Below are 12,279 nucleotides of genomic sequence, written 5' to 3' on the forward strand. Positions count from 1 at the left end.
GCAGCTAGGAGGTCCAGAGGATAGATTGCTGAACTTGGTGTTTGGAAGACCTGAGTTTAAATTCAAACTAGCCCTGTGACTTTGGGCAAGTCACTTTACTTCTGTTTGCCTCAGTTCAGTTTCTTCAACTGTAAAATGGGGATAATAATAGCACCTACCTCCTAGGGTTGTTGTGAGGCTCAAATGAAACATTGGTAAAGTATTTAGCATAGTGTTTGGCACATAGTAGGTTTTATATAAATGCTTATTCCCTGCCCACTTTACCCCTTCCTATTGAATAAGTAATTAGCTCATGTAAGGGCTGAGAGAAACTATTTTTTGTCATTCTCATCTCTCCAAGATATTCACCTTTGACATGAATTATGATGGGAGAGAGTTTCATGTAACTGATGGTAAAATGAATAGTACTCCCTTCCCTCCTATTCTCTTCAGCTATCAAAGATATTACATGCAGTTGGATGGGTAACTCAGTTAGATGATTTCTAGAAATATCTTGAACAAGTGGTTCAGATAGTCAATGAGCTGGCCTCAGATTTGAAAAAGAGATTAAATTGAATTGCATTTAGAAAATTATATAGCACTTTTCAAAATTATAAGCTTCTCCTTGACACAAAAACCTATTTTTAAAAATCAATATTCACCCACTGATGCTGTATGACTGGGAATAATATCCCACTCTCCAAAGACAAAAAAATTACAGGTGACCCAAAGGGCAATGGAGAGACACATGGAAGGTTTAAAAGGCTGCAGCATATTATCAGTGACTTGAATGCAAGATGCCATTTTAAGGATACTAACTAGGAAATATGTGATCAGAAAAAGAAAGAGGTTTCTTTATTGGGGGTAAGAGGTACCAGTCTGGAAATTAGCTAGTACCTACAGAATGTTAAAAGACCCAGAGGGAAGCCTCCAGTGCATTGAGGAGATCTTCCATGAAGGATATAAGAGAGCCTAAGGGCAAGGCTGATACAGGATGTATTAAGGACTGGAAGAGGGAAAAGGGCAGAGCTAGAGTGGAGTGGGCTTAGATGGGAAGAGACGACAGCTCAAGCACAGGCAGTGTGGTAAGCAAAAGTACCAAGGCAATCTCATTTTAAATGTAAATGCAATTCAGGCAGTTAGATTTCTTTCAGAAATTGTCTATTTTTCTATATTTCCTATTTGCTATATACAAGTGTATTTTCTTAAGATGCTTTTGCTAGATTAGTCCTATGACTTCCATCACAATATGAAAAAGCAACATACAGGGACTATCCATTTAAATGCATACTATAAGTATAAGAAAATGATAGGATAGGGCTGAAAGGGTAGGACATATACTAGATTAATGAAGAATCTTAAATGTTAGGCAGGAAAATTTGAATATTACTTGGTAGGTCATAGAAAGCCACTGAAAATTTTAGAGCAGAGAATCATATGGGTTGGAATAGCAGAAAATATTCTACATTTAGATTTGGAAGGTCTACCTTCAAAATCTAGCAATGAAATTTTCTAACTAGGTGAATCCTAGACATCAATTCAATGTCTCAATGTCATCATTTATAAAATGGGGAATGATAATATTTATACTATCTCACAAGAACTATAAAAATGAAAGTATTATTATTGTCTATATTTATTCTGGCAATTATGTAAAGAATATATTACATGGCAAGACGAGAGTAGAAGTAGGAAGACCTGTTAGAAAACTATTGTAATCAACCAGGTGAATGGCAATGAGAGACTATAAGAGGATGGTGTAATAGAAAGGAGACATGTAAGAAATATTGCAGTCAGAATCAACAGGAGTTAGATGTTGAAATGACACAATTTAAGAAAAGGGAAGAGTTCAGAATAATATCAAGATTTCAAACACAGGAAACTGGGTGAATGGTGAGAGAAACAATGAAGTCAAGAGGATGGACAAATTATGTAAGATTTTTTTTTTTTTCTAATTTGAGGGGGTTTCAAGTGGAAATGTCTTACAGGCAGCTATAAGTTTAGAAGACAGGTCAAAGCTGAAGATTTAGATGAGAAATTTGCTTGGAGGTAGTAATTGAAATTATAGGAGTGGTTAAGGAGTTGGTTGTTGTTCTTTGTTCTCAAAGAGGACTAAAATGATACCACTATGTTAGAGTCAAATTTTCTGTGTCCAACTGTGACTGATCAGACCAATATGAGCTTGAAATAGTCTACCACAGATAGGACACAAATAGTTCATGTGCACATATGAGGTGGATTTTCTAAATTTGCATATTTCACATTTCTTTTGAGCTAATTCACTTCTGTTTTGCTTATAGAGCACAGAACCTTCTCTGATGAGGGCAAGCCAGGCTGGGTGGTCCTGTATCAGTGTTTCCCATATCCACTCAATTCCAAAGTTCTTTGAGAGTGAGCAATATTCTATACTTAAAGTAGGTATTCCCCCAAGGGAAAGGTGCTCTCCTCTTAGGAAAATGTCTAAAGACAGAAAGAATAATAAGAAACTATTAAAGAGATATGAGAAGAGTTAGTGTGTATGATATCTCTGAAATTAAGGAGGAGAGATTATACCAAATGTGGTGGTAGTAGTTGTTATATCAGGAAGGAGATGTCATAACTTGCAAATAATTTGGATTTAAGTAAGGCAGAGCTGTGCAAAGTATTCAGCCTCCCTCTCTCCTCTAGAGCCATCTGAATCCTATGGCAAGATATAGATCAAGTTCCTTGGGGGATACCTTGGCATTTTTAAGCCAAAATCTTTTCCATGTCTCAATTTGACTGAGGAAATGTCAATTCGGTGATTAAGGCTAGGTAAAAAATGAAGAAAAGAATGGCCTCTTTTACCTAGTCAAAAGAAAAAAACCATCAATCTGGGAGGTGAAGACCCTTAAGAGTTTTTGGCCCAAACAGAAACAATTGCTATTTATACTCACTCTTAGCCATCAGAATCCAATCAATGAGGAGCAAAAGAAAGATTAGTCCACAGAATCAAATATGATAAAGAGGTAAAAGTGAACAGAACAAAGACTATCAGATTACGTGGCCATTGGTGAACTTTGAGAGAACAGGTTTAGCAGAATAATGGGGATTTCAACCTGGTTGCTCAGGGTTAAGGAAGTATAGGTATTAGGTACAAATGACTTTTGCAAGTTTATGAATATGCAGAAGTAGGAGGCTATGGAGGATATGGTATAATGCTGGGCTTGATTGATTTGTTATATAATATTGTTGAACTAGCTTTTCCCCTCTTTATTTTTTATTGCTATAAGAAATGACTCTTTGGGTGAGAAAGTGGAGGGGGATATATTAAGAAGTGTAAGTGATATGAAAACAAAAGATAAAAATTTTAAAAAAATTAAAAGAAGTTGACAAGTTGAAAGGAAGGAGAAACAAAGAATGCTACAGTGGGGCAAAGAGTTAAGGGAAGGTTTTTCTAGGATAGAAAGACCCAAGCATATTTGTAGACAGATGTAAAGGAGAAGAGATTAAAGCTAGACAATAGTGAAATGTTGATGAAATCATAGATTTAGAACCAAAGGGGACCTTAGACATCATTTCAATATTCTGGAAAAAACCTAGAAGATAATGATTGCTGAGCCACTTTGAAAAGCCATGGAATAAGAAGGATGTGGTTAGAAGGGAAAGGAGGTTAGAGGAGTCAGGAGGAAGAAGAGACCTTTCGTGATGTTGGACAAGTCCTAAAAGCATACAAATAATTTTTGAATTGTAAAGATCTTAGCAATTAGAAGAGATAGCAAATATATTAACAATAACAACAATAATATAATACTTTACATGGGGAGGAAGGATAGGAAACAAATAAGCATTTATAAAGCACTTATTGTGTATCAGGCACTATACTAAGCCCTTCCCAATTATAATCCCAGTTGATCCTAACAACAACCTGGGAATTAAGTGCTATTATTCCCATTGTTCAGTTGAGGAAACTGAGGCAAATATACTTTAAGCCATTTGCCAGGGTATACAGCTAGTATCTGAGATTGAATTTGAACTCAGATCTTCCTGCCTCCAGGCCCCATATTTATATACATACTGTACCACCAGCATCTTCCTCATGGATTACAAAGAATCTTCATCTGATCTTCACAAAAACCATATTTATTTATTTGTTTATTTTTAATATATTTTATTTTATTTTATAATAACTTTATATTGACAGAATCCATGCCAGGGTAATTTTTTTTTACAACATTATCCCTTGCATTCGCTTCTGTTCCGATTTTTCCCCTCTCTCCCTCCACCCTTCCCCTAGATGGCAAGCAGTCCTATATATGTTAGATATGTTGCACTATATCCTAGATACAATATATGTTTGCAGAACCGAACAGTTCTCTTGTTGCACAGGGAGAATTGGATTCAGAAGGTAAAAATAACCCGGGAAGAAAAACAAAAATGCAAATAGTTCATATTCGTTTCCCAGTATTCTTTCTTTGGGTGTAGCTGCTTCTGTCCATCATTTATCAATTGAAACTCAGTTAGGTCTCTTTGTCAAAGAGATCCACTTCCATCAGAATACATCCTCATACAATATCATTGTTGAGGTATATAACGATCTCCTGGTTCTGCTCATTTCACTTAGCATCAGTTCATGTAAGTCTCTCCAAGTCTCTCTGTATTCATCCTGCTGGTCATTTCTTACAGAACAATAATATTCCATAACATTCATATACCACAATTTACCCAGCCATTCTCCAATTGATGGGCATCCATTCAATTTCCAGTTTCTAGCCACTACAAACAGGGCTGCCACAAACATTTTGGCATATACAGGTCCCTTTCCCTTCTTTAGTATCTCTTTGGGGTATAAGCCCAGTAGCACTGCTGGATCAAAGGGTATGCACAGCAAAAACCATATTTAATAAAAATGGGCATTGCTCTTTATAGTTTAGAAGTAGTGCAAATGAGGCTTTTAGAGATTAAGAACCCAAAGTTTCATATCCAGTGAAAATATGTGAACTGGAGCTCAAATCTAGGTCAGTTATTTTTTCTATTATACCAGTCTTCTAGGTGCAGCGTTAAGGAGTCATATATCCAACTGTGTATTGGTTTTGGTGTAAGACAATAAAGACATGTCACTTCTTTGAATCTAAAATTCCCTAGCTGCACAACACTGTGCAAAACAGATATGAGAAATGTTCAAGGACTGAAGATAGCTGAATGTTTTTCTGTTTTTCAAAAAGAAGTGAGTAGAGTTAGCAAACTAAAGACTGGTGAGTTTCATTTCAATTCCTGGCAAACTTCTAGAATTTTTTTCATCAAATGGGATGATTTTTAGACACATAGAAAGGGAATAGGGTTTCTTCAAGAACAAGTCATAGCAGACTCACTTCATTTCTTTTTGACAGTGTTTCTAAACTGGTAGATTTAGGAATGCTCTAGATATAATTTATCTGGATTCCATCAAGAATCAAGTGATATTCTTAACAAATTTGTAAATAATGCAAAATGGAAAAGATAATTCATAAACTATATGTCTGAAAAGATCATGATAGGATCAATCTAATAAGTGAAATTTAACAGATAAGTAAAAAGTCCTATATTTGGTTTCAAAAAGCCAGCTTTATGAGTATAAGATGGGACAACCATTATTCTTGGGGAAAAAAGTATTAGTGAATTATAAACTGAATGAGTCCAGTGTACCCCAGCAACCACAAAAGCTAATATCATTCTAGATTTCATTAAGAAAGGTACCATATTCAGGAAAAAAACAAAAAAAAAAGGTGGGATGGACAGTCTCAGGTACTCCATTGATGGAGATTTTCAAGTATTATAAGTGATGGTCAATGAGGACCCAGTCCTGGAAGCATGAAGTAGAGGGTAAGAGACTGCTAAATTTGAACAGTGCCAAAATGATCTCCTCCTATCTGATTGGGATTGAGGGGGAAAAGTGTTATATACTTCTGGGTAGGAGACCCTAGGACCCTATCTCTCCATTTTTTTTTAAAACACTGAATATAGACTCATTTAGTCAAATTACCTTAACCTCTTTTGTTTTTTTCCCCTTCATTTAGGATCAACTTTATCAGCATAGTTTGGAAAGATCATAACTATGACAACTGAGAACTACCTTCTCCCTAACATTTGAACATCAGGAGAAAGAGAATGCCTAAACATTGGCAGAATTAAGTTGTTGCCACTGCTCTTTATACTCTAGTTAGAATTGGGGAAATAAATTTAACTTTATTTATTTATTTAAACTTTAACGTTAAAATGCTTGGTTTTGATTTTAAGTGCTATAGGATTACATAAAGGAAACCAGGCTTGGTTGGAGTGGCTGAAGGTGGTTGGAGAAGGCTTCATTGAGGTCAGATATGTTCGTGGTTTTGAAAGGATTTAGAAAGATGGAAATGGTGAAAGAAGGCATGGGGGAGGGCATAAAGTTTGAGAATAAACTTGAGAGTATTGCCTTTGAAGCCTGAAGATATGAATTTGAATCCCAGGATGTAATATTCTTTCTAAAATGTAATCTTCTCTTGTTGGGGTTTCCTTGGGGTCTCTGGAGGCAGCCTTAGTTTCAGTTCATTAATCACCCCAAATGCAGCCAGGAGTTAAAGTCCTTTATTGTCTCCTTCCACATCTTGTCTCCTCTCCTGAGGCCTGATTAGCTTTCTTATAGTCCTTCTGTAGCTTGAGCTCTTGCTGCCAGTCTTTTGTCTTCTCTGCTTCTGCCAGCTTCTTGAGGTCTCCTGAATGTGTCTTGGTTTCTGTGGAGGAGGCAGGAGGACTGCCACCACTTCTCTGCTCTACCCTAGTTCTCTTCAACTGAATCCTGGCTGAGGCTCCTAGAGCTTCTAGTGTGCTGTCTTTTCTGGCCCTGAGAGCTTCTAGCTTATATGCTCCACACTGAGTATATACACCAATCATTGTATCAGTAGGAAACCATTATTTGTTGTAGGATTAAATCAATGCTAAACTAGATTTAACCATTGTCTCCTCAATTCCACTTAGTACCTTGTTTCAAGTTCTGGCCCATAACATCTCCTTGTAGGATTAAATCAATCATACTGAACCAGGCTAAATTAGATAACTATTGTCTCTATCAATTCCACTGATTTAGTACCTTGTAAGAATCCTTTGTTTCAAGTTCAGAGTTCTGGCCTTACTACCTCTGGGAAATTCACCACGTTTTTATGGGCCTCATCTGTAAAATGAAAGGTTTGGATTAAATAGGTTCTCACAGGTTTCTTCTGGAGTCCTCTGCCAGTAGTTTTGATAAATCTTTTTTGAGCATAACTCTAGACTGGGCTACAAAGAAGTTGGGGTGGGGGAGTTTTGGAGGGAGGGTGAGAAGATAACGGAAGTGGCAAAGGCACAGAAAATAAGAATTACTGGTCTCAAAATTTTGAATCTCAACACAAGTCCTTTCCTCTATTTAGGGGTTAGGTACAACTATGAGGAAAGGCTAATAATAATGATGATGATGATGATAGCTATGATTTCTATACCACTAAGAATCAGCACTGTGATAAGGCTTTCCAATGATCTCATTTGATCTTCACAACAACCCCTGGAGATAGGTTCTTTTATTATTCCTAAAGGGGGATTTCCTTCTGTGGATTTCAAGAAAGGAGAGGCAAGGTGGGGTGGACAAGTCCCAAAGGAGGGACCCTTCGGGTTGAGGAAGCCAGCTTCTTTGAGAAAGTCCCAAACACCAGGGGAAATATTTTTAGTACCTTTTCTCTATTCTCTAGGACTCCAGTAGGGTTAAATGCTTCCCTGCCTCGTCTTTCATCTTCGAGATAAAAACAAAGAGATTCAGCCACCAAAGAGGTAAGGATGTATGCAAAGCAGTCAGTGACAAAGCAAGCTGAAGGAAGTGCCCAAACCTCGCGGGGCATAAAAGCTCGGTGTTGGTAAATTCAGAGATTGCATAAGTCTTAAATCACAGGCCGGTTGTTCCTGTCTCGAAACACCGCCCTTCCCCTTTCCCCTTAAATCTCATCTGCATAATCTGCCTCTCCTCAACAGTAATTGGGCACTTGTTTCATCTCTTCCCCCAGAGGGGGCGGAGCTCCAAAGTCTGAGAGGGTGGAGGAATGGGGAGGGGAGGTGTGGGAAGGTGAACCGATTAACATAGTTCAGCCTTCCTACCCTCCTCTGCGAAGCATCGATTGGCTGAGACGCGGCTGACGCTTCGAAGTCGGGCCAGTCTACAGGCTGAGTCAAGCTGTCATTCAGTGTGGCGGCCGGCCGCACTTCCGCCTCTGTGTCAGTGGGTCCCAGGACTGAGGGGCGGGGGCTGGGGGGGTGGGGAAAGAGTCACCGCCGGCTTCGGGAGATACCGGGTACAGGTGAGTGCTTCCCTCCCTCTTTCCTTTCCGACCGGAAGAAGACCCTCCCTCCTTCTTTGGTCTCCAAGGAAAGGCCCCCTTAGCAACGGACCTCAGCCAGGCCTGTGGGTGGGGTGGGGAGTGGGAGATCGGCTCGGGGGCTCTGAAGAGCTCCCCCGCCCCCGTTAGGCCTCCATCCTGACGGAAGGGGAGGAAGCTCCCTGCACCTCTGAAGCGAAGATGGTCTAGTCTGGGCCCACGGGGCTAGGGGACACAGAGGTCCCTGAAGCGGCGCCGTGGGAGCCGCCCCCGGCCCTAGCTCCCCGGAAAGATGCATCACTCCCCTCTTCCCCTAGCTCTAAACATTAGAGAACTCCCTCCCCGCCCTCCGGGCCGTCCCATCGTCTGCAGCTCCCGCCCCCAGGGGTGGGGCCTGTGCACTGTCACGGGCCCCGCTGCGGGGCTCTAGGCCTCTTCATCCCCGGTGTCTGCAGAAGCTGCTCACCCAGTGGAGGGCCGGCCCGGAGAGCTGCTGGAGTTCGCGTTGTGTCCTCCTTTCTTTCCTGGGGTGACCCAGGTTCTGAGCCCTGAGTAAACTTTACAAAGGAAGAGAGAAGTTATCTCCACTCTCTTGGTGGCTTCTGCCTCTCCCCCCCATCTCCAACTCCAACTGGTTATTCCTGGTTTTTGTTATGCTGCCGCTCACGCCGGAAAGGAGTGGAAGTTTTCTCCTTTGTTGATTGAGCATGCGTGAAAATCCGAGAAGGTATAGGCGGGGCTTTTAAATTGGGCTCTTCAACCTGGAAGTGGGGGGCTAAATTTTGCGAGCTGCAAGTGTGTGCAATTAATTTCCCGGGGCTAACCTACGATCTGCTTTTGGGTCTTATGTTATTCTTCCATTGAAGTAAGTAGCTGCTTATTTCCATTGGGAATAATATTCCCTATTGTCAATGGCATTTTATATTTTCAAGTCAGAAACTGGTTCTTGGGTTTTCTATTTCGTACCCTATGAAGATTAATTGATGTTATTATACAAGTACTTTGAAGGTTACGGAATCATTAACTCTTTAGATGAGAAAAGCAGTATATTTTCACGGTTACGTTTATATCTCGTCTAAAGTAGGTAGACATCTTAATTTCTTTTGAATAATAATCAAGTTTGCCTCTGAAATACATCCCTAGCAAATACATCCCAGTGACTGTAATTTAAAACAAATTTTTTTTTTTCAATACTTCCCTTTCTTACAATTTTTATCTTTTGCACAAGGATAAGATATGGGTCATTTTACATTTACATTTTTCCTTGAAAGGCTGACCTCTTGCTCCTCACAAGTACAAAGCAATTGAGAAAAGAACTTTTTTCCATTTTGAAGGTCGGAAATTGTGCCATTTATAATTTGTTGCTTTAACTCGACCACGAAATCACTTTTCATATTTTTCTTAAGGAGATATTAAGAGGGGAAAAACTTGCTTTAAATCCTGATTATTTTTAGAGTTTTTGTCTCTACATTTCAGTTGTCTTAAGAATTTTGAAATATTGAAGAGTGCCTAAACTATCTCATTTTCAGGGAAAAAGTTCAAACCATCCCATTTAAATTTCAATCTTTAAGAGTAAGAATGCACTTATTATTAGAGTTTAGGAAAGAGCTGTTAAACTAATTACAAAATAATTTTACAGTAATTTTCATTTGTTATATTCAAGGTGATTAAAAAGGCAATAGTCACAGACATATCAACAAGGACTTGTTAAATTGCCTATTTGCCACGTACATATCTTAGGCGTTGAGATCACAAAGAAAAAAGTTAAGCAGTCTTGAACCTCAAAGAGCTTACCTTTTTTTGCCCCAGTGAAACACCATGTTTCCATGTAAGTAAATCCAGAATATTTATTAGAGATTATTATTATTAGCTACAAGGTAATGAGAGAGGGGTACAGCACCCACCTCCCACTCTTTGGAGATAGCATTTTATTTTTCCAAATAACATGTAAAGACATAGTTCACCATTCATCTTCACAAAACCAAATTTTTCTCCTTCTCCCTCTTCCCTCCCCTAGACAACAAGCAATTAGATATAGGTTAAACTTGTGCAATTCTAAACTCTAAAGAGTTTAAGAGGATGAAGTAAGGAAGGAGTACATTCCAGGTTTAAGTTTAAGGCATGGAGATAGAAGATGGAATGTTGTATATGAGGAATAGTAATTAAGCCAGTTTTTCTGGAATGTAGATTATGTGTAAGGGAAATAATGTGTATGTCTAGAAAGGTATGCAGGGAGCCAGATTGTGAAGAATTTTCAATGACAAGTAGAAGAATTTGCATTTTATTTTATTGACAATAAGGAACTACTAGGGTCTTTTGAATAGGGGAGTGACACAGACTTAAGCTTAATCACTTTGGCAACTGTGTGGAGGCTGGAATAGAGACTAGCCACAGGAAGTTCAATCTGGTAGTTCAAGGAGGTTGTTAAAAGCCTAAGTGAGGGTGGTGGTTTTGTGAAGAGAGATATGAAAGATAGAAATGACAATATTTGGTAACTGGTTGGATATAATGGAGTAAAGGAGAGTGAAAATAATAATAGCTAACATTTATATAGAATTTTAAGGTTTGCAAAGTGCTAAACATTTCTTATCTCATTTGATCAAGAATGACTTGGGTTAGGAGGGATAGTGATGCCCTTGGCAGAATTAGAGAAGCTAAGAATTGATGCTAATTTCATACATAGGAAGCCAAGATTATATTTTCTGATTAAAATTCTTTTTTTTTAATTTTTATTTAATAATTACTTTATATTGACAGAATTCATGCCAGGGTAATTTTTTTTACAACGTTATCCCTTGCACTTGTTTCTGTTCCGATTTTTTTCCCCTCCCTCCCTCCACCCCCTCCCCTAGATGGCAAGCAGTCCTTTATATGTTGGATATGTTGCAGTATATCCTAGATACAATATATGTTTGCAGAACCGAACAGTTCTCTTGTTGCATAGGGAGAATTGGATTCAGAAGGTATAAATAACCCGGGAAGAAAAACAAAAATGCAGATAGTTCACATTCGTTTCCCAGTGTTCTTTCTTTGGGTGTAGCTGCTTTTGTCCGTCATTTATCAATTGAAACTCAGTTTGGTCTCTTTGTCAAAGAAATCCACTTCCATCAAAATATGTCCTCATACAATATCGTTGTCGAAGTGTATAATGATCTCCTGGTTCTGCTCATTTCACTTAGCATCTGATTACCATTCGGTGAGATGTTGGAAAATCATTTTACTTTGGAATTTATTACCCATCTGTAAAGTTACTTTAATAATATAAAGAAGGCAAATTTAGATCAACATATGAAAACTTTGTTACTTTCCTTGAATTTCCTTATTTATAATACATGCTATTAGGATTTATTGGAGAGATACTGGAATAGGGTAAGAAAAGTTTAGAACTTGGAGACCTAGGCATGATTTCTGCCTTTGATACTTCTCAAATGTGTGAATATGAGTCTCTTAACTTTCTGAGTCTTAGTTTTCATATCTGTGAAACTGGGATAAAACTTGTAGTACCTAACTTGAATAAATTGTTGTGAAGATCAATAAGGTTATATGTTTAAAGAATTTTCAAGCTATGTAAATGCCATCTGCCATAGACTGAAACTTCCTTTTGTATTTTGTCATTAAGTTCATAATAGTTAGAACACAAGATTAAAGTTTTTCTTTCAAAACTTTTTATTCTTTAGAAATTTAGATCTTATTGAAACTTAAAACTAAGTGCTGTTTCATTGTGTACAAAATATTTTCTTTCCAAAATAAGTTACTAATTATTTTTGTTTTGTTTTTTACTTCAGAGTCTGTGTGTTTATAGAAGAGTTTTGTTTCTTCCAAAACATGGTAAATACATGTATCCTTCTGGATATCTAGGATGTTTGCCTCTCTTGAGTAATTTGTCAGTAGCAAAGATTTTAATTTGTAACTCATGGCCCAGAATTAAAGGTTTGTAACCAGTCATCCAGAACTCAGGTTTTATGAGTTTGGGTTCACTAATGGAGGC

General features: G+C 38.2%; 1 protein-coding gene across 4 annotated transcripts in view; it reads left to right on the forward strand.

Moving 5' to 3' along the window:
* Positions 1 to 6,144: 6,144 nt before the first annotated feature.
* Positions 6,145 to 12,279, forward strand: part of OSBPL2 (oxysterol binding protein like 2) — a 108,908-nt gene continuing 102,773 nt past the window's right edge. For 3 of the 4 annotated variants that reach the window (XM_051976685.1, XM_051976688.1, XM_051976689.1), the window contains exon 1: positions 6,145 to 9,018. The gene's annotated coding sequence lies outside the window, so the exon portion shown is untranslated. The remainder of the gene's footprint in view (positions 9,019 to 12,279) is intronic. The other variant, XM_051976687.1, reaches the window with a different exon arrangement.

Source organism: Antechinus flavipes, chromosome 2, assembly GCF_016432865.1.
Source record: "Antechinus flavipes isolate AdamAnt ecotype Samford, QLD, Australia chromosome 2, AdamAnt_v2, whole genome shotgun sequence".
Classification (NCBI taxonomy): Eukaryota; Metazoa; Chordata; class Mammalia; order Dasyuromorphia; family Dasyuridae; genus Antechinus; species Antechinus flavipes.